Genomic DNA, 23,731 nt, shown 5'->3' with positions numbered 1-23,731 from the left:
ATAGGAATATTGTCATCGGCCAGGTCCAGCCTCCCATATAGGCAGTGCCAGCAGGCCTTTAAAAAGCCAAAAGCACACTCAACAGTCATTCTGCACTTGCTCAGCCTGTTCTTGAACTGCTCCTTGCTGCTGTCAAGGTTCCCCGTGTATGGCTTCATAAGCCACGGCATTATGGCTCAACAGTGTGCCCTTGTTGCCAAGAAGGCCAATGGCATTTTGGGAAGTATAAGTAGGGGCATTGCCAGCAGATCGATGGATGTGATCGTTCCCCTCTATTCGACATTGGTGAGGCCTCATCTGGAGTACTGTGTCCAGTTTTGGGCCCCACAGTACAAGAAGAATGTGGAAAAATTGGAAAGCAGCCAGTGGAGGGCAACAAAAATGATTAGGGGACTGGAACACATGACTTATGAGGAGAGACTGAGGGAACTGGGATTGTTTAGTTTGTGGAAGAGAAGAATGAGGGGGGATTTGATAGCAGCCTTCAACTACCTGAAAGGGGGTTCCAAAGAGGATGGATCCACACTGTTCTCAGTGGTGGCAGATGACAGAACAAGGAGTAATGGTCTCAAGTTGCAGTGGGGGAGGTTTAGGTTAGATATTAGGAAAAACTTTTTCACTAGGAGGGTGGTGAAACACTGGCGTGCGTTATCTAGGGAGCTGGTGGAATCTCCTTCCTTAGAAGTTTTTAAGGTCAGGCTTGACAAAGCCCTGGCTGAGATGATTTAGTTGGGGATTGGCCCTGCTTTGAGCAGGGGGTTGGACTAGATGACCTCCTGAGGTCCCTTCCAACCCTGATATTCTATGATTCTATGATTAAGGGGTAGGTAGGGTCTCCCAGGATCAAATGGGCATTTTGACTTCCCCTACGGTGATCTTCTGGTCTGGGAAGAAAGTCCCTGCTTGCAGCTTCCTGAACAGGCCAGTGTTCTGAAAGATACGTACATCATGCACCTTTCCGGACCAGTTAATGTCCGTGAAACGCCCACAGTGAACCACAAGCACCTGGAGAGCCATAGAGAAATATCCCTTCTGATTCATGTACTTGGTGGCTAGGTGGGCTGGTGTCAGAATTGGAATATGTGTGCCATCTAGCACTCCTCTGCAGTTAGGGAAGCCCATTTGTGCAAAGCCATCCACAATGTCACGCACGTTGCCTAGAGTCATGGGCTTTTGGCGCAGGATGTGGTTAACGGCCCTGCACACTTCGGTCAACATGAGTCCAAAGGTTGACTTTCCCACTCTGCACTTGTTAGCGACTGATTGGTAACAGTCTGGAGTAGCCAGCTTCCACAGTGCAATCACCACGTGCTTCTCCAATGACAGGGCAGTTCTCATTCTCGTGTCCTTGCACCACAGGGCTGGTGTGAGCTCATCACACAGTCCCATGAATGTGACTTTCCTCATCACAGGGCATTAGGACAGGACCCAAGATGCCCTGAGACCCCCTCCGCCTTCCCACAACACTTAGCGGCAGACGAGGAAGAGACTCTGTGGGATAGCTGCCCAGAGTACCGAATACCACTGCAAGTGCCGCAACTGTGAACACACTATTGTGCAGGCAGCTGTCAGTGTGAACACACAACAGCGGTTTCCTTTCAGTGCTCTCTGAGTGGCAATGTAACTGCCGGCAATGTAACTCTGTGTAGACGTGCCTTAACAAGACCTGATCTCAGGTAAAAACTCCTTTTGTCTTCGGTGGGGTCTTGTGATCCTTATCTGTGTTAACTGAAAGGTGAGTTCACAGCCATCAAGAAATCTGTGAGTTATTGAGGCATTAACAGTACAAGGCAGCAGAAAGAAATGAAGTTTTTTTGGTGGGAGCCTTGTAACTTGGGAACCCTTTGAATAAATGACCCCCAAATTTGGATCACTAATGCTACCTGTGACCCAGCACACCAAATTTCAAAGCAAACCTGAGTAGCCACTTGGCTTTTAGATCACTACAAGACTCAAGTTTAAAGTATATAAAATGATGGGACTGGAAACCCTCTAGCAGGTTTTCTGTATTGGTGCATGTGCCCTGTCAATATGTATAATTTTTAAAATGTTGTCAATTTGAGTCCCCTAGAGATTTACTGGGAACCATGCACTGTGGTGTGTAAAACAGAGTGACCCCATTTTAACCTGTGTCACATCAATAGATTGATCTTTAGCTCTGAGGAAAAACAAAATCAAACCTGGAAACCTTTTTAAAAATGGCTTTCCCTCCCAGGGCTTATATCTCTGGAAACTCTGGCTCAAATGACTGTAAATTTGGGTCATTAACCCTACCCTGCACCCTCCTGAGGCACCCCAAATTTCATGTCAGAGAAATCTGACTAAGCTTTAGATGACTTAGAAAGGTTCTTAAACAGATCTCATGACATAACCTTAAGTACAGTGGCACCATGCACCTCTATAATATAGGCTAGTTTCCTTTGTGCTGCTGTATATTGTACATTAAACTTCCCTGCACCAACATGGCCGCCTGCACCCTGGAGGAGGGAGTCTAGGAATCACCCTGAGGGAGAGCTAGTGGCAAGCCAGTGGTCCTATTGTCTGATTTGCCCTCAGGTTTTCCCGCCCTTACTGACTATGTAGGGGATGCACTAAGACGGAACATTCTCATCTGGTCAACCTGCCTCCCTGGTCAGCTCTTCTTGCTTCCTTTGTATCTGTGCTGATCCCCTCTAGTTCTATAAAAGAGGGAAAGTTGTGCCCAAGTTATGCCATTGCTATGGCAGACTTTTCATTGTTTGTGGCCCACCAGAATCTACTCCGGCTTCTATCAACATAGTCCCTGGGATGCAATCAGTAAGGAATTAAGGATGGTAGCATAAGTAATGCCAGTCCACATGGTTTTATGGAAAATAGGTTTTCTCAGACAAACTTGATATCATATGTTGAGATTACAAGTTTGGTTGATAAAGGTAACTGTGTTGACATAATATACTAGGACTTACGTAAGGCACTTGACTTCCTCCCACATGATAGTCTGGTAAAAATAACAGAATACAAAATCAATGTAATCCATAGTAAATGGATTAAAAACTGGTTAACCAATAGATCACAAAAAGTAGGAATTGTCATCTAATGGATCTTTATTGTGGGGTCCAGCAGGGATCTGTTCTTAGCTCAATCCTATTCAATACCTTTATCAATGATCTACAAACAAATATAAAATCTTTGTTGGCAAAATTTGCAAAATGACACAAAAATTGGCAGAGTGCTATGTAATGATGGCGACTGGTCAATTAACTGGCTGACATGGGACACTTGGTAAGGTGGGCTCATTAGAATAACATACATTTGAATACCACCAAATGCAAGGTCATGCATATGGAAACAAAGAATGTAGGCTACACTTACAAGATGAGGGGGCTGTATTCTGGAATGTAGTGACACTAAAAAGGTTTGGCCACATGGTAGATAATCAATCAAATCTGAGCTCCAGGGTAGTGCTATAGCTAAGAGGGCAAACACAGTCCTTTGGTGTAGATCAACTAGGAGTAGGGAGGCATTGGTGAAGCCATTGCTTGAATGCTGTGTTCAGTTCTGGTGTCCACCCTTCAAACAGGATGTTAAAAATTGGAAACGATTCAGGAAAATAGCAGCAAGAATGAGTCAAGGTCTGGAAAACATACATTATAGAGAGAGGCTTAGAAAGTTAAATCTATTTAGTTTGTCCAAGAAAAAGTTAAGAGGTGATTTGATCACAGTCTACAAGCACCTGCAGGTGAAAGACATAACTGACAGTAGATTCTTATCCATCATGTCCCGCTGCTGCTTAAATAGCAGAAAAAGACTTTATGAAGGCCAATGGGTGGAAGCCACAGCTAGATAAATTCAGGCTAGAAATGAAGCACAGCTTTTTAACAATGTGGGTAATTAATGATTGCCACATCTTAGCTAAGGATGTGGTGGATTCTCCATCACTTGATGTCTTTAAATCAAGACTGAATGTCTTTCTAAAAGTTCTGTTCTAGCTCCAACAGAAGTTATAGGCTTTATGCAGAGATCACTGTGTGAGGATCTTTGGCTTGTGTTATGCAAAATATCAGACTAGATTATCACAATAGTTCTTTCTGGTCCTAAAAGCTATGCATCTGAATTTGGTCCTAAAAATCATTCTGCATCATTAAAATCTGCAAAGACAAATCTATTGTTCTGAGAGAATTCCAAGCTTAGCTGGATAAGAAATTGCAGTTACAGTACCATGTGTGATGGGGTGTATAACCCCACACTGGACAACAAGGGGTTAGGGAACTACTTTAGGCTCAGCCAGCCACACTGTACCACACCTGTAGGAGATACTCCAACTGGAGGAGGAGTTAAAAGGCAGGGGAGCAGCTGATTTGGGGGTAGACTGGGGAAGAGAGCAGACTTGCAACTCTAACAGAGGAGAGCTGAGGGAAGGCAGAATCTCTCCCTAAGACAGCTGCTCAAAGGTCCCTCCCTGAGGGAAGGGAGGACCTGCCACAGAGACAGCCTGAGAGGGAAGCATTCCCCTCTTCCCTCCCTCATATGAACTCTGGACTTTGGTAAGCCCCTTTATTTTTTGTTTGGACTCCCCCAGCCTGGGCAAGCCTTTGGACTGAGCTGACTGGGGAGAAGGGGGGCATACCATGGGAGGAGGCAGTTGCTGCCTGTGAAAGAGAGCCTCCATGCTGCACACTGCCATATGAAAGTGCCTTGTGGTAAGAGGGCACCCTTCATACTGCCTTAACCCAGACTGTGACTTTGGGACAATTGTGGGGGTGGGAGGAAAAGAAATAAGTGGCCCAGGAAGGGCAGCCTTGACTGTAGGATCACTGATTCAGAGCTTGGTGGAGTGGGAGCACCTGGATTCCCCTACCATCAACCCCCCTGCAGGTCATGGGCCTTAGTCTGGTCAAGTAGAGTCCTCTAGTTGTCAAATAAAACACTTCTAGTAAGGTGGCAAATTCATGATTGGCTTGCCTTAGTGATTCAAATGTAAGTCAAACAACATTGTACTGATAGCCACATGATATGGATTTTATTATTAATATTATGTATATCAGTGGTAAATATGCACACTCAAGGAGATTTAGATGGTGTTTCTACTAGCTTCTTCAGGATAGCTGTCTTTTATTGATTGCCAAACCATGAAGTCCTGGGGCATTTATGAAAGAGAAATGTCCCTTTTTTGTAATATGGAGTAAATAATAGAATTGAAACTTTGATTATCTAAAATATCCATGTTTTATTTGATAACTGTACTCGGATTATAGAATCAGTGATTTCCTTTTGATAGGAAATCAAACTGATATAAAGGAAGGTACTGACTAGGTTTTAGAAACTATACCGACTTGAGAGTTTGACCCAAAATATTCAGAACACACTCAAGGGGAGACAAGTTGCCATAAGAGGAAATTCTGTTACTAGGAGACAACCACTAAGTACCCTAAAATGTGTGATCATGGCAATGTTGAATGTAATCGACAGGAATGTATTAATTGTTTAAGGCACTTAGAAAACTGCCTGGCTGTTAAACAGTAAGCTGGTCTCAACTTTAACAATAGTGGTGCTACCACCCTACTACAAGAAGGCTTAGTTCTGTACTTTATCTTAAGTAACCCCAAATTCAATGAATTAATGAGTAATGTGGTTTGGGTACGTGTTATAGCACCTCATTCTAATAACTTCTTACTAGCGCAAAGGTTCCCAACATGAAGACGGGGGAGTCATGGCCCCAGAGGTCATGGCCCCATCACCTCTAAAAGTGGGAGGGCTATACTGCTGAGGACTGGCATGAGGTTGCTATGGAATGTGGGGCCAGGGAAAGAATCCAAGGAGTGAGCAGGAGGTAGATGCTGGGCCCTGTGGGAGGAGATTAGGGCTGGCAGGCAACCTGAGGCTGTGCAGACGCACAACCCATGGAGAAAGACAAGAACTAGGTTTGAGGAAGAAACTAGAGGGAGGAAGGAACCAGGAAATGAGGAGAACATGACTGGGTGGGGATCTGAGGAACTGAATGGGCAGCAGGTTGTGGAGTGGGGATTGCTTAATTTTTTGTGTAAGGGGAGGGCTGAAGGCATAGCAAATATCTGATTTTAGCTTTTCTAAGGTAGTGGGTGTTTTTAGACAGTGCTTTGTGCCACATTCATTTGAACAAATAGCATTCCATGTACATATACTTTTTATAATATAGCTTTTTATTGAAATCATTAATACAAAACAAGACTAATACATATTGCCAGGATACATTCAGCTTGTTCTCATTTTTCTTGTCATAAGATCCCAAAGCCAAATAGAGTTAAATAAAAACTCAGAATAGCATACAACAAATCTCTAAGATTTTAAATGATAAAGTAACAAAGCTCTCTCCTACGATATTTGCCAGTACTGGCCTTGTACATAAGGAAAACTTCATACTACTGAGGAAGAAGCCATCATTCTACTCTGACACTTGACACTCATGTGTTCTCTACTCTTCAAAATATTGACCTAATATTAGTTTAGGTTCAGTTTAAATTGTCTGTCCATCAGTGCTTTCTTTGTGATGAAAGAGGTGCTTGGGCTCAAGCAATTAGGTGTCAGGGGCTCAAGTAACTTTTTTTACTTTCATAACTGACATGGGAAGCCCAGAGGGGCTGAGGCTATGAACTGCCAAGCCTAGAGGTGCCGGGGCTCAGCTCTGGCAAGCCCTGGCACAAATTAAGCTCTGCTGTCCATCCACTTCTTCTCAAGCTCTGTGGAAGAAGAGGATGTGTTGTTTTAGGCTACATCTACACTGCAGCTGCTACAGTTGCACAGCTATAGCTTTGCAGCTGTGCCACTATAGTGACATAATTTAGATGTGTCCTACATCGACAGAAGGGTTTTTCCATTTATGTAGGTTATCCACCTCTCTGAGGGGCAGTAGCTAGGTTTACATGGGGATTAGGTTGACCTAACTACAGTACTCAAGGCATGACATTTTTTTACAGCCCTGGATGACCTTGACCTAAGTTTTGGTGCAGATCGGGTCTTAAGAAGGAGTCATAGATTCATAGAGTCCATGCAGGCTTAAAGATCTCCAGTTCATTTTGAAAAGCATAGGCCTAATGCTTCCTTTCTGCCACATTTCATACACTACATAGCCAATTGGTTTTATTGCACTGGGCCTGATAATAGTGAAAAAAACAGAAGTGGGTGCTCGTAGGTTGTACAGATCAGTGGCTCTCAACCTCTCTAGACTACTGTATTCTGGTCAGGAGTCTGACTTATCTTGCATATCCCACGTTTCACTTCACTTAAACTACAGTACTTGCTTACAAAATCTGACATAAAAACACAAAAAATGTCAACACACTGAAAAATTGCTTGCTTTCTCATTTTTACCATAGAGTAAAATAAACAAATTGGACTATAAATATTGTACTTCCATTTCAGCGTATAGTCTATAGAGTAGTATAAACATTTCATTGTATGAAATTGTAGTTTGTACTGACTTCTCTAGTGCTTTTTATGTAGCCTGTTGTAAAACTAGGCAAATATCCAGATGAGTTGATGTATTCCCTAGAAGAACTCTGCGTACCCCCAGGAGTACATGTATTCTGGTTGAGAACCACTGATATAGATCATTTGTGTGGAAAGGATGGGTGGCAATAGAAAGGTGTAGGGTTCTTCTCCTCCCCCCCCCCCCGTTTTCCTATGAGAGAGAGCAGGTATATATATTTTGATTTTGACCCAATAAACAAAGTGATACAACTTTATTTAGCAGAAAAACAGTATTTTCTTCAGTTACCAACATACCTCAATTCAGCAATCTACCTTGTTAGTAGCCTCAAGATTTTTCTTTTAAGCAAGAATGAAAATATTTCATTTTTTTTTCCTTGGCTGGTTTCGAAGGTGGTGTCTATTGCTCAATGCTGTCTTCACTGATCCATTTCTGTAGTTCATGGTCTAAACACACAGCGACAGGGACAATAGATAGAATGATGCATTGCAAAGTAAAATAACAGTGCTATTGTGGTTCCACTCTCCCCTTATCTTTACTTTCAGGTTTCTGCTAATTTTTTGACATCACAACCAATATCTCTTCAATTGCTCTAGCCAACTGGCAATTCATTTGTAAAACCATGTTAACATGAGTAATAAGCAGATAAAGTCCTATCTGAAAAGCATGAAATGCATAAGGAATATTTAGAATTAGTCAGTTGTAATCCACAAAGGGTCTTCAGATGAACAGCAAATAATAAATGAAGGGTCTGTTTGTGTACATCCTAGACAGTGGTATTGTGCATATCCAGTTTGCACCTCTACAGAGTCAGTTGTATCATCTGTCACTGAACAGAATTGCATAGCTCATGGTGTCAGATCACCAGATGATTTTAATCATTAATAATTCAGTCTAGCATGTGCAGCTGTCTTGTAATATAATATATTATGATAACATCCCCTGAACCATCAATATGATAATAGCATCCTGCAATGAAAAATATACAGATTATTTAAAAGAGTTGAGGGTAACAAGTCACAGAAGACAATATGTATATGTATAGATCTCCATTTATAAGTAAATCCATGAACACCAAACTCCCTCTACCTGGTTTGGCTCCATTTCTTATAGCCTGTATGACTATGGGTAATGTGACTGACTGGAAACTGAGCAATTCAGTTTGAATATTGCGCAGTTTCCTGGATTAAAGGAAGAGCAAGACCTAAGGATTGCAGTTGGGAAATTCAGTCTGTGGTTCCTTTTAGAGATCTCTGGCCATCGTATAGCTATTGATTTGATCAATCAATCTATGCACCATGCTCATCTGCATGTTATCTGAAAACCATGGAAACCACATTTGGTTGAATAGTGCTAGTTCATTGCAGCCTTCATGATGGCCTTGAAGAGAGACCTCCTTCTCTAGCTAGAAGAAAGGTGCTGCCATAGTAGTCATTCCAAGGATGATAGCAACCATGTTGGAGTGAAACACTTTAATATTCAGGAAGTGATTTCATGTGTGCAATGGTCCCCCCCCCGTACATCTCAAGAAAGCATTCATTTCAATATGTTTCAGGGGAATCATGGCTCTGTTACAAAAAGCGTTAGCATAATATTGGGGAGATGTGTGTACAGCAGCTGAGGCTGTTTGAATTGTCTAAATCAGACATTGTGTGAGTTACTTTTATGGCAATACATTGACTTGAAGTTGGGCTGAAGTGAAATAGAAATCAGCTTGCCCTCATTTTGGTTCTCTTAATCCCACTTTAGAACTGATTGCTATGATTATTCAGTAATACCCTATTTTCTATACAGCTTCCAGCCATCCTCAAGGGCCTTGTTCAGCTGTGAACAATGTCTAAACAATTTCTTTCTTCTAATCCACCTCAGCAAAACTCTCATTTCCTTCAAATGCCACACTCGCTGGGAGTTGGAATAGCATTTCCTCCTAGTCTCTCTGGAAGTTTCATCTGATCTTTGACCTATCAATGTTTTTTAGAAAAGAATGTGCTTTAGTGAAAAGTTTTATTAGTATCTCTCTAGTCTGTGTCATCATTGTTCTTTCCTGTTCCCTGTTCACTTTTATGTTCTCCATGCTACTTGAGTGCATCCTGAAGGATTTTCCATACCTCACCATGTAGAGTACCCTTCATCTTTCACGCAGGCTTTCCCTGAAGCACACATTGGATAAAAGTGGATAGCCTCTTTTGAATAAACTGCCTGTTTCTGAGTTTTATACTATGCTTTTTTCCCCCAAGTACACATCTTTGCAATGTGCATTTTAAATGTGGATAGGATTAGATAAACAAGAGGAACACCTGGCTCAAGTCCAAAATTCTTTAATATTAATAAAGACAAAGGTAGTTCTTCCTATAGACAGGAAGGGCATGCATTTAAATATAGGCTCTTCAGTTGGTTCCTCAACAGCATTTGTAATTGCAATGCTTATGCTGTGAGTCTACCAGAGGGAGGGCATATGGAAGCTACGTAAAAGGAAAGAAATGCTATATATGTTTCTCCAAGCTAATCACCAGCTTTGTTCACTAACTTGTTTAGTTTTGGACAAACAAATCTTTTTCACGCCATAAAGTGTCCTTGTGATACTGAGCTGACCACAGTCACTCACTTCCAAATCTGGAGAATATATTGAGGTCCTTAGTATTGTCCTTATAGCCTTCTGAGAAACTGTTTCATTTTCCAGAATGACTGCTCCCCCAACCCTGTGTCATATGAAAGCAGGTGATGTTTACCTCTTTCTGCCAAGTAGAATTCAGAGGAACCTCTTCCTTTTGGACTTACTGTTGCTTATTTCCTAAAGAGAGGAGGAAATTCAAGAAGTTAATATCAAAACTATCCATCAATGTTCCAGCAACATATTAAATACACATGCTGAAATCCTAGTTCCGCTGAAATAAATTCCCATTTACTTCAATAAGGCCAGGATTTCACCCGTGGGATTCAGTAAAATGCATGTGTATGTATGAGTGTGAATTTTCACATTTTAGTGGAACTAAAGAATACACAAACTGAAGAATCTGACAATTAATTCCATTAAACTCAATCATGTGCTTCCAGGAAATAGAACCAAACCTCCTGTCATTTATTTGACTAGTAACCTTTCCAAAATTTGCCATGTCTCTGAGGCCTGCTCACCATTTAGTAACATTAAATACAATTTTACTGACCTCTAGGGATGTGAGGAATACTGTTTTTGTATGTGACTTCACCCCCTCTTAATGCATTTGGATTCTGATAACCTCTAAAATGTATAATCATTGTGATGGGAAGTCTGAAATGTTACTCATCCAAGAGAACTCCCTCGGATCAAGACAAAGGAGGAATGAATCTCTTTTTCCTTTAGACAGAGGGTATATGTCCTGCTCCAGCACTTGCCTGGTCTTCCCGTTTCCCATCTGTCCTTTCTTTCCCTGTTCCCTCTCTCCTTAAGTTTAGCTGCTTGACTGCACAAGAAGCTAGCTCTGAGTTTGGCAAGGGAATTTAAAATGGAGGACAGTCTATTTATAGACTAAGCCCCTGTTCTATTAGTGCTTATGCCAAATAGGGGGAAAACATGGATCGCTAGATACAGTAGGTTTAGAGTTTCTAGCCTGTGGATTAGAATTGGAAGAAAGATGGGGACAGATACCTGGGCTGCTTGCTTTGTTTGAGCTGGTTGAAACTCTGTGTGTGTAACTGAATTTTATATTTACATTTACATTTAAAATAGACAATGTACACTAAAATATTGTATTGTTATATACAAGTAAGGACATGTACACAGGTACTGGTTGCATTATAGTTCTTTACAAAAATTCTTAGAGCAGCATTGATATACAAATAAATATTCTAATATCCAGGTAATGTGCTTTGGTGACGATTTGTTAGAAACAGCTCTTATTTATTCAATATATAAATGAGAGGTCGACATCTCTAGATAATGGAGCTGTAGCTCAAAAGGCTTTTTTACTTTATTATATAGTTAACTGGCTACAGTCCAACACTCAAACTGGTTTTGGAATTGGCTGGTCTGAGCTATGCTCTGTTTGCTATCTCATTGTGTTTCTTTCTGCTAATGATATTTTTAATAAATGTATTTCCATGTTTTGTAGATTTGGAAAGTAGGCGAAGTAGCAAAATGTATGCAAAAGTTTTTCTGTAAAATTTTTATGCACATGTCATCAAAAAATTTGAAACTATGGGGAGTGTCAGAAAATGGATCTGGTGACCTACTTGTCAATGTTCTCTCCAGAAGCAGCCTGCTGGGTTCACAATGCCGGTATTTCCTGGAATATGAAAGTGTCCAATTATTTTTTCACTGGAATTCCCTCCATGGAGGTGGGGTGTGGGTAGTGTGGTGTCTATTTTTTGATAGGGCTGTCAATTTGATTGCAGTTAACTCGTACAATTAACTCAAAAATTAATCGCACTTTTAATTGCACTGTTAAACAATAGAATACCAACTGAAATTTATTAAAGATTTTGGATGTTTTTCTACATTTTCATATATACTGTATTCGGTGTTGTAATTGAAATCAAAGTGTGTATTTATTACAAATATTTGCACTGTAAAATGATAAAGGAAATAGTATTTTTCAATTCACCTCTACAAGTACTGTACTGCAATTTTTGTCACAAATGCAACTTACAAATGTAGATTCTTTTTTGTTGCATAACTGCACTCAAACAAAATAATGTACACTTCAGAGCCTACAAGTCCACTCAGTCCTACTTCTTGTTCAGCCAATCCTGTTTGTTTACATTTACAGGAGTTAATGCTGCCCTCTTTTTATTTACAATGTCACCAGAAAGTGATAACAGGCATTTGCATGGCACTTTTGTAGCTGACGCTGCAAAGTATTTACATGCCAGATGTGTTAAACTTTCACGTGCTTCGGCCATCGTTCCAGAGGACATGCTTCCATGCTGAAGATGCTTGTTAAAAAAAAAATAATGTATTGGTTAAATTTGTGACTGAACTCCTTGGGGGGGAGAATTGTATGTGTCCTGCTCTGTTTTACCTACATTCTGCCATATATTTAATGTTATAGCAGTCTCGGATGATGACCCAGCACATGTTTGGGTTTCTTAACACTTTCACTGCAGATTTGACAAAACATAAAGAAGGTACCAGTGTGAGATTTCTAAAGATAGCTACAGCACTTGACTCAAGATTTAAGAATCTGATGTGCCTTCCAAAATCTGAGAGGGATGAGGTATGGAGCATGTTTTCAGAAGTCTTAAAAGAGCAACACTCTGATGCAGAAACTACAGAACCCAAATCATCAAAAAAGAAAATCTGCCTTCTGCTGGTGGCATCTGACTCAGCTGATGAAAATGAATGTGTTTGGTCCACTCTGCTTTGGATTGTTATCAAGCAGAACCAGTCATCAGCATGGATGCATGACCTCTGGAATGGTGGCTGAAATATGAAGGGACATATGAATCTAGCACCTGTGGCATGTAAATATCTTGCAACTCCTGTTAAAACAGTGCCATGAGAACTCCTGATCTCCTTTTCAGGTGCCACTGTAAACAAGAAGCAGACATCATTATCTCCTGCAAATGTAAACAAACTTGTTCATCTAAGCGATTGGCTGAACAAGAAGTAGGACTGAGTGGACTTGCAGGCTCTGACATTTTACATTTTATTTTTGAATGCAGTTTTTTGTACATAATTCTACATTTGTAAGTTCAACTTTAATGATAGATTGCACTACAGTACTTGTATTAGGTGAATTGAAAAAATACTTTTTTTACAGTGCAAATACTCATAAAAATATAAATGAGCATTGTATACTTTGTTGTAACTGAAATCAATATATCTGAAAATGTAGAAAACATCAAAAATATTTAAATAGTATTCTATTGTTTAACAGTGCGATTAATCCCAATTTTTTTAGTTGCTTGACAGCCCTAATTTTAGATTTCGTCTGCCTTGGAATCATCATCTTTACAACTTTGAGATTTGTGGTAAAGTGCATTCAGATCTCTGGGCCACAAGGAACACTGTTTAAGACCATAGCTATTCAATAAAATGCTTAAGAACATAGAATCCTAGAAATGTAGGACTGAAAGGGACCTTGAGAGAGCTTCTCGTACAGCCCCCTGCACTGTTGCAGGATCAAATATACCTAGACCATCCCTGACATGTTTGCCTAACCTGTTGTCAAGGTTCCTTTCCCACTCTGAACTCTAGGGTGCAGATGTGGGGACCTGCATGAAAGACCCCCTAAGCTTATTCTTACCAGCTTAGGTTAAAAACTTCCTCAAGGTACAAACTTTGCCTTGTCCTTGAACCTTGCGCTGCCACCACCAAGCATGTTAAACAAAGACTAGGGAAAGAGCCCACTTGGAGATGTCTTTCCCCCCCCAAGCCCTACACCCCATTTCCTGGGGAAGGCTTGATAAAAATTCTCATCAATTTGCATACATGAATACAGACCCATGGCTCTTAAGAACAATGAAAAAAGCAATCAGGTTCTTAAAGAATTTTAATTAAAGAAAAAGTAAAGAATCACCTCTGTAAAATCAGGATGGTAAATACCTTACAGGGTAATCGGATTCAAAACGGAGAATCCCTCTAGGCAAAACCTTAAATTACGAAAAGACACAAAAACAGGAATATACATTCCATTCATCACAGCTATTTTACCAGCCATTAATCAAAAGAAAATCTCTAGCATTTCTAGCTAGATTGCTTAACTTTTTACAGGAGTTCTGAAGAGCATTCCTGACAGACAGACCCTTTTGTTTCTTCCTCCCCCCAGCTTTGAAAGTAACTTGTCTCCTCCATTGGTCATTTTGGTCAGGTGCCAGTGAGGTTATCCTAGCTTCTTAACCCTTTATAGGTGAAAGGGTTTTGTCTCTGGCCAGGAGGGATTTTATAGAACTGTATACAGAAAGGTGGTTACCCTTCCCTTTATATTTGACACCTGTTCTCGAATACATCCAATAACTGGGATCCCACAGCCTCCCTTGGAAGCCTGTTTCAGTACTAATTATCTTTAGAATTAGGAAGTTTTTCTTAATATGTAACCTAAATCTCCCTTACTGTAGATTAAGCTCATTACTACTTGTTCTATGGACACGGAGGAAAATATCACTATCTTTTTATAACAGCCCTTAACATATTTGAAGACTATTATCAGGTCCCCACTCAGTCATCATCTTTTCTCAAGACTAAACATGACCAGGTTTTCCTAACCTTTCCTCATAGGACTGCTTTTCCAAACCTCTTATTTGTGTTGCTCTTCTTTGAACTCTCTCCAATTTGTCCACATCTTAGAGTGGTGCCTAAAATGGACATAATGAATACTTCAGCTCACCAGTGCTGAGCGGAGAGGGACAATTATCTCCTATGGCTTACACATGCCACTTCTTTTAATACACCCCAGAATTATATTAGACTTTTTCACTACTACTCATATCCAAACTGTGATCCACTACAACCCCCAGGTTCTTTTCTGCATTACTACTAGCTAGCCAGTCAGTCCCCATTTTGTAGTTGTGCATTTGATTTTTGCCTCCTAAGTGTAATACTTGTCTGTATTGAATTTCATCTTGTTTGTCTGTTCTCCAATTTATCAAGGCCACTTTGAATTCTATTCCTGTCCTCCATAGTGCTTGCAATTCCTCCCAGCTTGGTGGTGTCTGCAAAAATAAGTATACTCTCCACTCCATTATTCAAGTCACTAATGAAAATGCTGAATGGTTGACCTTCTCCAAAGATGGGTTCAGCTTTAGGTTTAACTGTTGCTAAATGGATGGCAACTGCTGAACCAGGGTTTCTATGACTTCAAAATTCCCTCCTTCCAACCCTGATTTTTTTTCTAAAGAAAATCTTAGATACTTAACTAGGTTGCCATACCTGTACCTTTTTTTTTTTTTTTTTTGTAACTGAACTCTAATTCACCTCTAATTCCTTGTGCATTTGTTTTCCATTAACAAAGTACTGAGGAAGCTACTTGACTTTGTTTGTGTGGGTTTTTTTTAAATAACCTAGCCTATAAACTAGTCGTATTCCTCTAGAGATTAAAAGAAGGTCTCCAAGAAATGAAACATGAAGGTTCACCCGCCTTAGACTTTTTTGACTTCCCTTTCAATTTCCAAGCACTGACAAGAGTATCAAACAAGAGGAAACATTATCTGAAAGGACTTTTCTCAGTCAAGTTGTCTATCATAGCACATCAAGTGATTGTTATGAAGAGCTACATATCATAGAGACACACTGCAGTGCTGAATGCCATACAAATACCCAGACAGAAATGGAGAACCAAAAAGTGTTCCCATTCCACTATGTGACTCACCACTCACTGGAAAGATCAATTAATATATAGTATTTAAACATAGCTTAGAGGGGAAGTGTCAACTGTATTTTACCTTTATTTTTGGTATGAGACTTTAATATCGCTTAACCTTCCCCACCAAATATTTTGCTTTAATGAGGACTACCTCAGCCTCTGAAGGGATTTCCTGTTTTCTGTCTTTAGTCAATTTGCAAATTTAGTTCAGTGCTTTATATTGCTGTACTATTGTACATTCTAAGGAGAGGGTGTTTTCTTGGAGTTGATAAAAGACTGAGTTAAAACATCTGAATTCTCTTCCCATTTTTGCATATAGGGACCAATCCTGTTCCAACTGGTCAATGGCAAAATTTCCATTCCCTTAAAAGAGAGCAGGATCAAGCCTTTGCCTCTGAAAACTTTCAAAAATTTTGATTGCCTTGGTTTGTCTCAACTTGAGGCACCTGAGGCTTGATTTTTTTTTTTTTTTTCAAAGGTACTGGTCACACACAACTTCTGGTCATTTATTATGACTGAGTTACAGGCTGGAAGATTTGATACAGGTCTGGTTGGTTGTGATGCTTGTCAAAGTTATTTGAAATCCTAGGAAAAAGCTGTTATGTAAGTACAGAGATTTATATTTATACACTATGCACCACATCTAAAATCTACAGCACAGAACTATACCATGGATTGTTTTCTGTCTTAAGAAGAATTTTGGTTTGGTTAGGTATTTTTGTCTTTATTCTTCAACTAGCATGACAATCTTGCTTATAAACAGATCTTCAATGTACATCTTATTTGTTATAATAATCAAGATGGTGCATTTATGTAATGGATCTAATCCAGCTATCAGTGAAACCCTGACTCCACTGAAATCGGTGGCAAAATTCACATTGATTTCAGTGAGGGTATGATTTAACTCAATTTTGTGAATGAGAGTAAGGATCATTATCCCCATCATGTAGGCTAGGAAACTGAGGCACAGGTTGATCATGTGTGGTTTTTGTGTTTTTTTGCTCAAGATCACACAACAAATCAGTCAGAAACTGAGGTCTCCTGACCACCAGTCCCATGCTCTGACCACTAAACACATTGCCTTTCCTGATGGGAAAATTGGGGTTGTGGTGTGTGTGTGTGCGGGTTTTTTTTTAATTTCCTTCTGTATAATAGCTACATAAGCCTAAAGGAACAGTGATGTTTTTACTGAACTCTGTTTTGCCCAAGACCACACCAAACTGTCACAGATTGCCAGAACTGACACACTACTCTTCATTTTAAGGTTTTATTTACTGCTATTTCAACACTATTATTTCTCAAGAGCATTTTAAAGAAAAACACAGGCTATTTTTAATCAGTGACAGCAACTACATAAGTAACCCTTGCTGATTGATCCATTTTCTCCCTCTGCCAAGATCAAGAAATAGAAAAGGCTTGATGCTCGACAATCAATATTCAGAGCAGTTGTGGGAGAGCCAGGAAAATGGATCTTGCAGCACTGAGTCAGCAGCATGCATCAAAATAAATGTAAGGGTTATGTGAGGAAGAGGTGGGGAGCATTCAGACAAGGGACAGAGGTGACTAATGCTGAGTAAAGAATCCACATAAAGGGACTTGTAAGAAATATGGCTTGTAGTTTCACAAACGCTGGGAAACTTCAGGAGCAATTGCACCTCTCTTCAAATGGTGTGGCATACTTTTTTCTCTGCCCAGATAGCTGGCTGGTGTAGAAGGGCACACTACCTGTGGCATTAGGGGAAGCAGTCCTTGTGTCAAAGGCAGAGGGCTCAAGGAGAGAAGGCAGCTCCTCCTTGTGCCCTCCCCTGTACCCTAGCTAGGCAGGGCCCGATCTGGTCCTCCTGTGCCAAAACTGGGACTAAAAGTCGGGAGTCTGCCACCTGACATCAAGGATCTCATGCGGGGGTTGGGGGGGGGGAGGAGAATAAAAAGAGAAGGTGGATGTAAAAAATCTCTTCAGTCCCTATGACACATGTAACTGAGATTACTATGTGAAGAACAGACTTTTTTTTAAGAGGAATATTTACAGACTATTTACACTCAAAGCCAATAATCCGTCCAGTGAAATTTGTTCTTGATTCAGATAAAATAACTCAAGTAGCTAGGGACTGATGAGACAACTGGAGCATTTGATTTATGCTGTTATTTACCCCAGATTGCTCTCAGAATGAGCTGTGGCCTGTCAGTCATCATTTGTTGCCTGGATTGAATATGGACAGAATGCTTTGCTTCACTCACCAACTGTGATTTGCTAACTGAAGTGCTTCAGGAAGGGACTCTGGGACCCTCTGATGAAGAGATTACAGATATCAGTGATGATCTTTGCTATACCTTTGTTTGAGGTGTAGCATAGTCCACTGTGTGCTGCAGAAGGGGAGTAGCAGTGGCCAGAGAGCTGGTGCAGATCATGAACACGTATAGTTCCAGGGCAAGTTTTAGGGACAGGTGACATAGGTGACAGCTTGGGGTGCCAGGCTTGGGGGAGGGGACTGTATTACCTATGCTTCTTTTCCCCCCCCAGGTGCTCCAGCTATGGACAGCACTAAGTTGACCGAAGTCTTCCATTGACGTAGCTACCGCCTCTAGAGGAGATGGATTACCTACACTGGAGGAGAACTACTCCTGTCAGCATAGGTAGTGTCTATACTGAAGCGCTACAGCAATGCAGCTGTGTCACTGTAGCATTTCAAGTGTAGACAAGTGCTAAGTACTCTAGGACTTGGCCAGACTTGGATGGGAAACATCCAATGAATGCTCGAAAGCTGCAGAAAGTGGCAGTAGTAATTCTGTAATTATTTTCCCTTTTGAATCAACACTGGATCAGCACCCCAGCATGGTATTAAAAGCAATTGTGCTAATGATGGTACTGTGTAAATTGGAGGTTGGGGGCCCTCTGTGGCCATTCTAAGAACTTATGACCCGTTTGGTAATGAGGGATATTAACTCAAATTGCAACATGAACAGCACATTCCAGTCATTTCATTCTTCCAATCTAAATTCCCTCTTCCAATTCAGGGGTGTGATATTTGGATCCATTAGGGAGCTTTGCGCAGGTCTGGTAGAGCAAAGCTGCCCTAAAGCCAGGAGAGCTGGCTGGCAATTAGGCAATTCTCTGGTGTTATAGAACAGCTGTAATGGTTTCTAAACCACCCTGACTCCTGGCACTGGGGTTGTAGCAAGGGGGGGAAAAAGGCAGTGCTGTGGTATCCCTATGCTCCACTAATCTCCTGCTAATGGAATGGCTCCTGGGGATTGTACATGTACAATGTAGCTTAGAACAGCCTTACAACTATTCTAATATATGCCAGGGACCAAGCTGGCACAGAACTGTCCCCAGGAATAACTTTTCTGCCTCAATCCCTCCATCCTACTGCTATTCTTGACTTCCTGTGCTGGGGTGCATGCTGTTAAATAGCTGTTGCATTCCACTTCAGAGATGGCTGTATTCCAATGTTGGGTGAGGTTATTCCTGTATTTGTGCATGGTTAGTAAATCCTTAAGGGCAAAAACACAATATAAAATGTATGATCCTGTGTGTGCCTGTTTCCATTAAGTACTTCATTAACCATCTGTTTTTAATAAATGATCTCCTCATTAACCATATGAATGCCAGATTGCTGGGGATTAGTCTCTCCATAAAGTGACAAGATTTCTGGGAACTTGAAGGATTTCTAACAGCATGTGTTTACAAAACTAGTCACACCACAGTGTGACGGCCAGCTAGAGATTTTAGTCTTTCCATTGTTTCTTTGCCTTTCTTGGCAGACTATTTCTTTCCAGTCTGTTTGGACTTGTGATGTCTTAGGTCCATGTGGTTCAGATTCTGGAGCACAAGACAGCTTTTTCCTTTCCATCTGCATTCATCCCAGCAAGCTTAGTTGAGGCTGATTTTCTTTGATTTTTTTCTTGCCTTCTCAAATAGTAGTGGAGTCTGAAATGAGCTCCTTAGATTGGGTGGAACTGGACAATGATGGTGAGTCAGATTCAGCCATTGCTGTTTTACAACTATGAATACAGTTTGTGCTATTTGGCCTGGAGCAGGGGAGACCCCAGCTGTTATGCCTAGCACAGCAGTACACTCTGAGGGCTTGTCTCTTGTTAGTTTGAAGTATAACTTGAGTGCCCCAAGCCAACTTTTGTCCACATAACTCAAACTAGAGATTTTTGTAAGTGGGGCTTTAAGATTGAGGTAACTAATCTGCTGGGAGTGTGGGCTGAAGTCTGAGTGCTGCTGAGCTGCTAATGTAGAGGAAACTTGGCAACAAGCCACTCAAGTGCTAGAAGTCCCCCAAAGGCATTCCTCAAATCCCTGCCTAGGCATATTTGTGTTTATCCATCCCTGCCTCGAAACAAGAAGTTAACTCAGTGTAAATATGACACCTCCAATGATCAGATCCCACTTGCACATATAATACTTGCTCTATCTCTGCCAGTATGCTTAATCAGTCAGGTGGCAACCTGTGGAAAACCCTCTTCATAGCATATGGCTCCCTGGCCTGAGGCTGACACAAAACTACCTGTTCAGTTGTGGTGTGATGCCAGCAAGACTTATGATTTTTGGGTCCAAGACCAGAAATCAGCAGGTATCCAAGGAGAGATCAAATTGTCATAAGTGGTCACCTGGACTGGCCACCAGTACTGGGAGAAGATCAAATACCATAAAGCAAAGGATTAGAACTCGAGTCTGATCAAGCACTGATGAGCTCCCTGTACTACAAGTTGTTCAGTCAGGGGCTTGGTGGTGCCCTCAGTATAGAGCCCATCCTCACACTTGATGGCTCAAGTGCTCCTGTGGAAGTTCATGAGTGACTGACCACAAAGGCCCTGAGGAGGACTGAAAGCTATCATTGACAATCACCTCCAGTGAGGTAGTGCTGATACTCTCCACTGGGGATTACAGCTATTCAGGCCACATCCAGGACTCAAGTGAGGAGATGGAGGAAGTGATGGAGGGACCTTCATCACCTCACCCAGGTAAGGACTCAAATTCCCATTCCTGTTATGGTCAAGGGGTAGGGAATGACATAGGGGGCCCTATCATAGCAGTTGTAGGATTAATCTGAATGGAAGATGTTGTGTGGTAGAGGGCAGGCAGATGCTGCTTGTAGCTTCCCTCCGTTCTAAACATGGGAACCTGCCAACCCCTGGTGTTCAGAGGGCAGGATTCAGATACTGCGACACATAATGGAACCATCGTTTCCCTTCCCCCCCCCCCCCCATAGCCCAGCATCCAGAAGCCTGGCTTCCTTACAGCTGCAAAAAATATTCCCTGCCAAGTGTGGGAAATGAACACCCCCCTCCCACAGCATATACTAATGATGCCTTAGCACGTTCCCTGCTGGGCACAACTACCTCCATTCCCCAACCGCTGGTCAATACCCTCAGCACCAAGATAGATTTTAAGCAATGGGAATTTTTTTAGAAATTCTGATAAATTGTGTGCAGTGTTGGTCTCGGGATATTATTACAGAGACAAGGTGGGTGAGGTAATGTCTCTTTATTGGACCAACTTCTCTTGGTGAAAGAGACAAGCTTTCAAGCTACACGGAGCCAAAGAATGTACTGCCAGCTTGTATTTCATCAAAAGAAGTTGGTCCAGTGTAAGATATTACCTCACCCACCTTATAATTCTGATTGATTTACTTTGTAGCACATTGCTGCATATGTGCCAATCCAGCACTGTAAATGCAGAATCGGGGAGGGTACAATTGATATTTAGCAGTATGCACTCTCTCTCTCTCTCTCTCTCTGGCAGTAGCATTTCAGCACTTAAGGAGGCAGTCCAAACTCTTAGTTACCACTGTCCCAGAAAGTCAGTCTACTGTAGGGCCTTTCTTTGGTGTACAGTTAACAGCACTTTAAAAGCACATCACTGGTTTCTGATTGCTGCATGGATATGGAGTGGGGTAGAAAGAACTGTTATATGGATGCTCCTGCATCCAGTTCAACAGCCTGGCTGTTGGCCTGAATTTTACACCATTCTTGTGGTATTGATTAACAGAATTCTTTGTAAAGAAGACTTTCCAGATAGTTCTTCAAATTCTTAGGCAGCCCCAATTTCCTTCAAGCTGACAATTCCCCAACAGGCATTTATGGTCCTTTAATTTGGAGCTGACAAAAGAAGGCCTGTGTATAAACTGAGGGTTTTCTTGCAGAGGTCTGCCATCTGCTGTTCTGCTGAGAAAGTAGCTGGCCCACCAAGGGAGGTTAGCATTTTCCAAAGCTGCCACATCCTGAAATAATATTAAGAGCATCCCTGGTAACATTCTGGTGTCCTGGCCTTGCTTCCCACTATGCACTCAAGCTCCCCAAAATGGTGTTAAACTTGTAAGGTTTTACCATTGTTACTATGCTCAGGATCCCTGGAATTCAGCAGCTGCAAAACAGTTTTGCTTTTGTTAGGGAGTGAAGGCCTAGAGATAAAAGTTGCCATTTAAACCTTGCTTTTAAAGTTAAAGGGGTAATTTTTCTGTCAAGAGTTAAAATGGAAAGAAACGTCATGTACTATTTCTTTCCTTCAAGGCACATTTGGACAAGTACATCCTAGCAATTCCTCCCAGAAGACTCTGAACCTTGCCAGGATCCAGATGCAGGAGGAAGAGGTCACAGGAGGGCCTTCTGATGGAGATGTATAGGGACTTTGGCAAAAGATCTTGAAGAACTTTAAGCTTCAGCGGATGATGCTGGAGAAGCAACAGCAATTCCAGGCTACAACTAAGAGGATGGTAGAACACAGCCTTGACTAGCTCTGGAGCTATTCTGAATTGCATGGGCCAGTTCACCACAAACAATTTACAAAGATAAGAGCTTTGCATTCAGAGGGCATGTGATATGCCAGGTAGGGACTGGTTACAGAGCTTCCACCCCAGAAAGATACAAAAATGTTCTCCTTAAGACCCTTTATGTACTGCCAACTAGAGCTGTTCTCCATGCAGGTAAGGTATATTACACATTAGTGATTATATGTTCCATTACAGGAGTTGCACTTGTTGGCTGAATCTCTCTTGGTTGGGTCATGCCAGAACAGGAGTGCCTGCAGCAGTGCAAAGAGGGCCACTGGCAAATGGCCATGTATGAATGGTGTGAGGGAACTGTGGGCAACAGGTGCCAGATCAGCAGAGCCCCAGCACCAGCCTTGGTTCAGGAGGGGCCTCATTCTGCAGCTGTGAACTCTCCTCTGAGATGCAGCCTCTGGGGTGGGGTGTGTGTGGTGGGGAGTTAGCCAGTGTCTGGAAGGAAGTACATATGATCAGGTTCACCCTCCTCACTGCATGCCCAGGCAGGGATGGTGGAGTGATGAAGTACCCATACATAAAACCTGGCACTGTGCCCCTTGAGTGCACCACACATGCATAAGACAGGGGGCTGCTACTATGGGTCACTGTTTCAATGTCAACTGTTGCAGCAGGATTGTTGGTATTCTCTGTTGCGCTGTTAAATGCTAGACTCTGCTGGACTGATGGGGGCATTCACTGCTGCACTGTTAAACTGGCTCTGCTAATGGCATTGTTCACTGGTTCCCTGTTGCAATGTTAAATGATTCAAGCAGCAGGACTGCTGAGGTTAATAATCTTTGTTCAATCCCTTGGTCTGTGTGAGTGCTTTAACTGAACTAGAGGGAGGAGTAATTAACACAATCTTATTTCAGCATGATCACCACAATCAACACTTTTTCAGAGAAGCCCTGATACACAGCACACCAGCTGTCTCTGCTAATCCAAGCCAGGAAGTGGGGCTTGGACTTGGTTGGGAGTGGGAGGAGAAGGGTCAAGTCCCTACAGATAAGGACTCTCCATCAGGCCAGCCACCTCTCACTGCAGGCCAGGTGGGGGAAACAGGAACAAATTCCATGTTTCGACTAGCTCCATTTCTAAAGCTAAGCTTTTGCCTATCTGTCGGCTTGCGTCTCCTCTCTGGCCAGTTCCTGGGGCAGCTCCTGGAGTTGCAGTAGCAGCACAAAAGAGAAAAAGAGTACTTGTGGCACCTTAGAGACTAACAAATTTATTTG

General features: G+C 41.7%; 1 long non-coding RNA gene across 3 annotated transcripts; it reads left to right on the top strand.

The window, feature by feature from the left end:
- The first annotated feature begins 4,339 nt into the window (after positions 1 to 4,339).
- LOC119856005 lies at positions 4,340 to 23,304 on the top strand. 3 transcript variants are annotated; one of them, XR_005293113.1, is made up of 4 exons: positions 4,342 to 4,523; positions 16,202 to 16,326; positions 17,121 to 17,232; positions 18,245 to 19,323. It is a non-coding gene; the product is annotated as an uncharacterized LOC119856005 (long non-coding RNA). The 3 variants fall into 3 exon arrangements; XR_005293114.1 differs by lacking the exon at positions 17,121 to 17,232 and adding an exon at positions 22,246 to 23,304 and having other exon boundaries at positions 4,355 to 4,523; positions 18,245 to 18,357; XR_005293112.1 differs by lacking the exon at positions 17,121 to 17,232 and having other exon boundaries at positions 4,340 to 4,523; positions 18,245 to 19,324.
- Positions 23,305 to 23,731: the final 427 nt, after the last annotated feature.

This window comes from Dermochelys coriacea, chromosome 5 (genome assembly GCF_009764565.3).
Source record: "Dermochelys coriacea isolate rDerCor1 chromosome 5, rDerCor1.pri.v4, whole genome shotgun sequence".
Classification (NCBI taxonomy): domain Eukaryota; kingdom Metazoa; phylum Chordata; order Testudines; family Dermochelyidae; genus Dermochelys; species Dermochelys coriacea.
The sequence above is the reverse complement of the archived record's forward strand: the minus strand, read 5'-3'. Positions and strand labels throughout refer to the sequence as shown.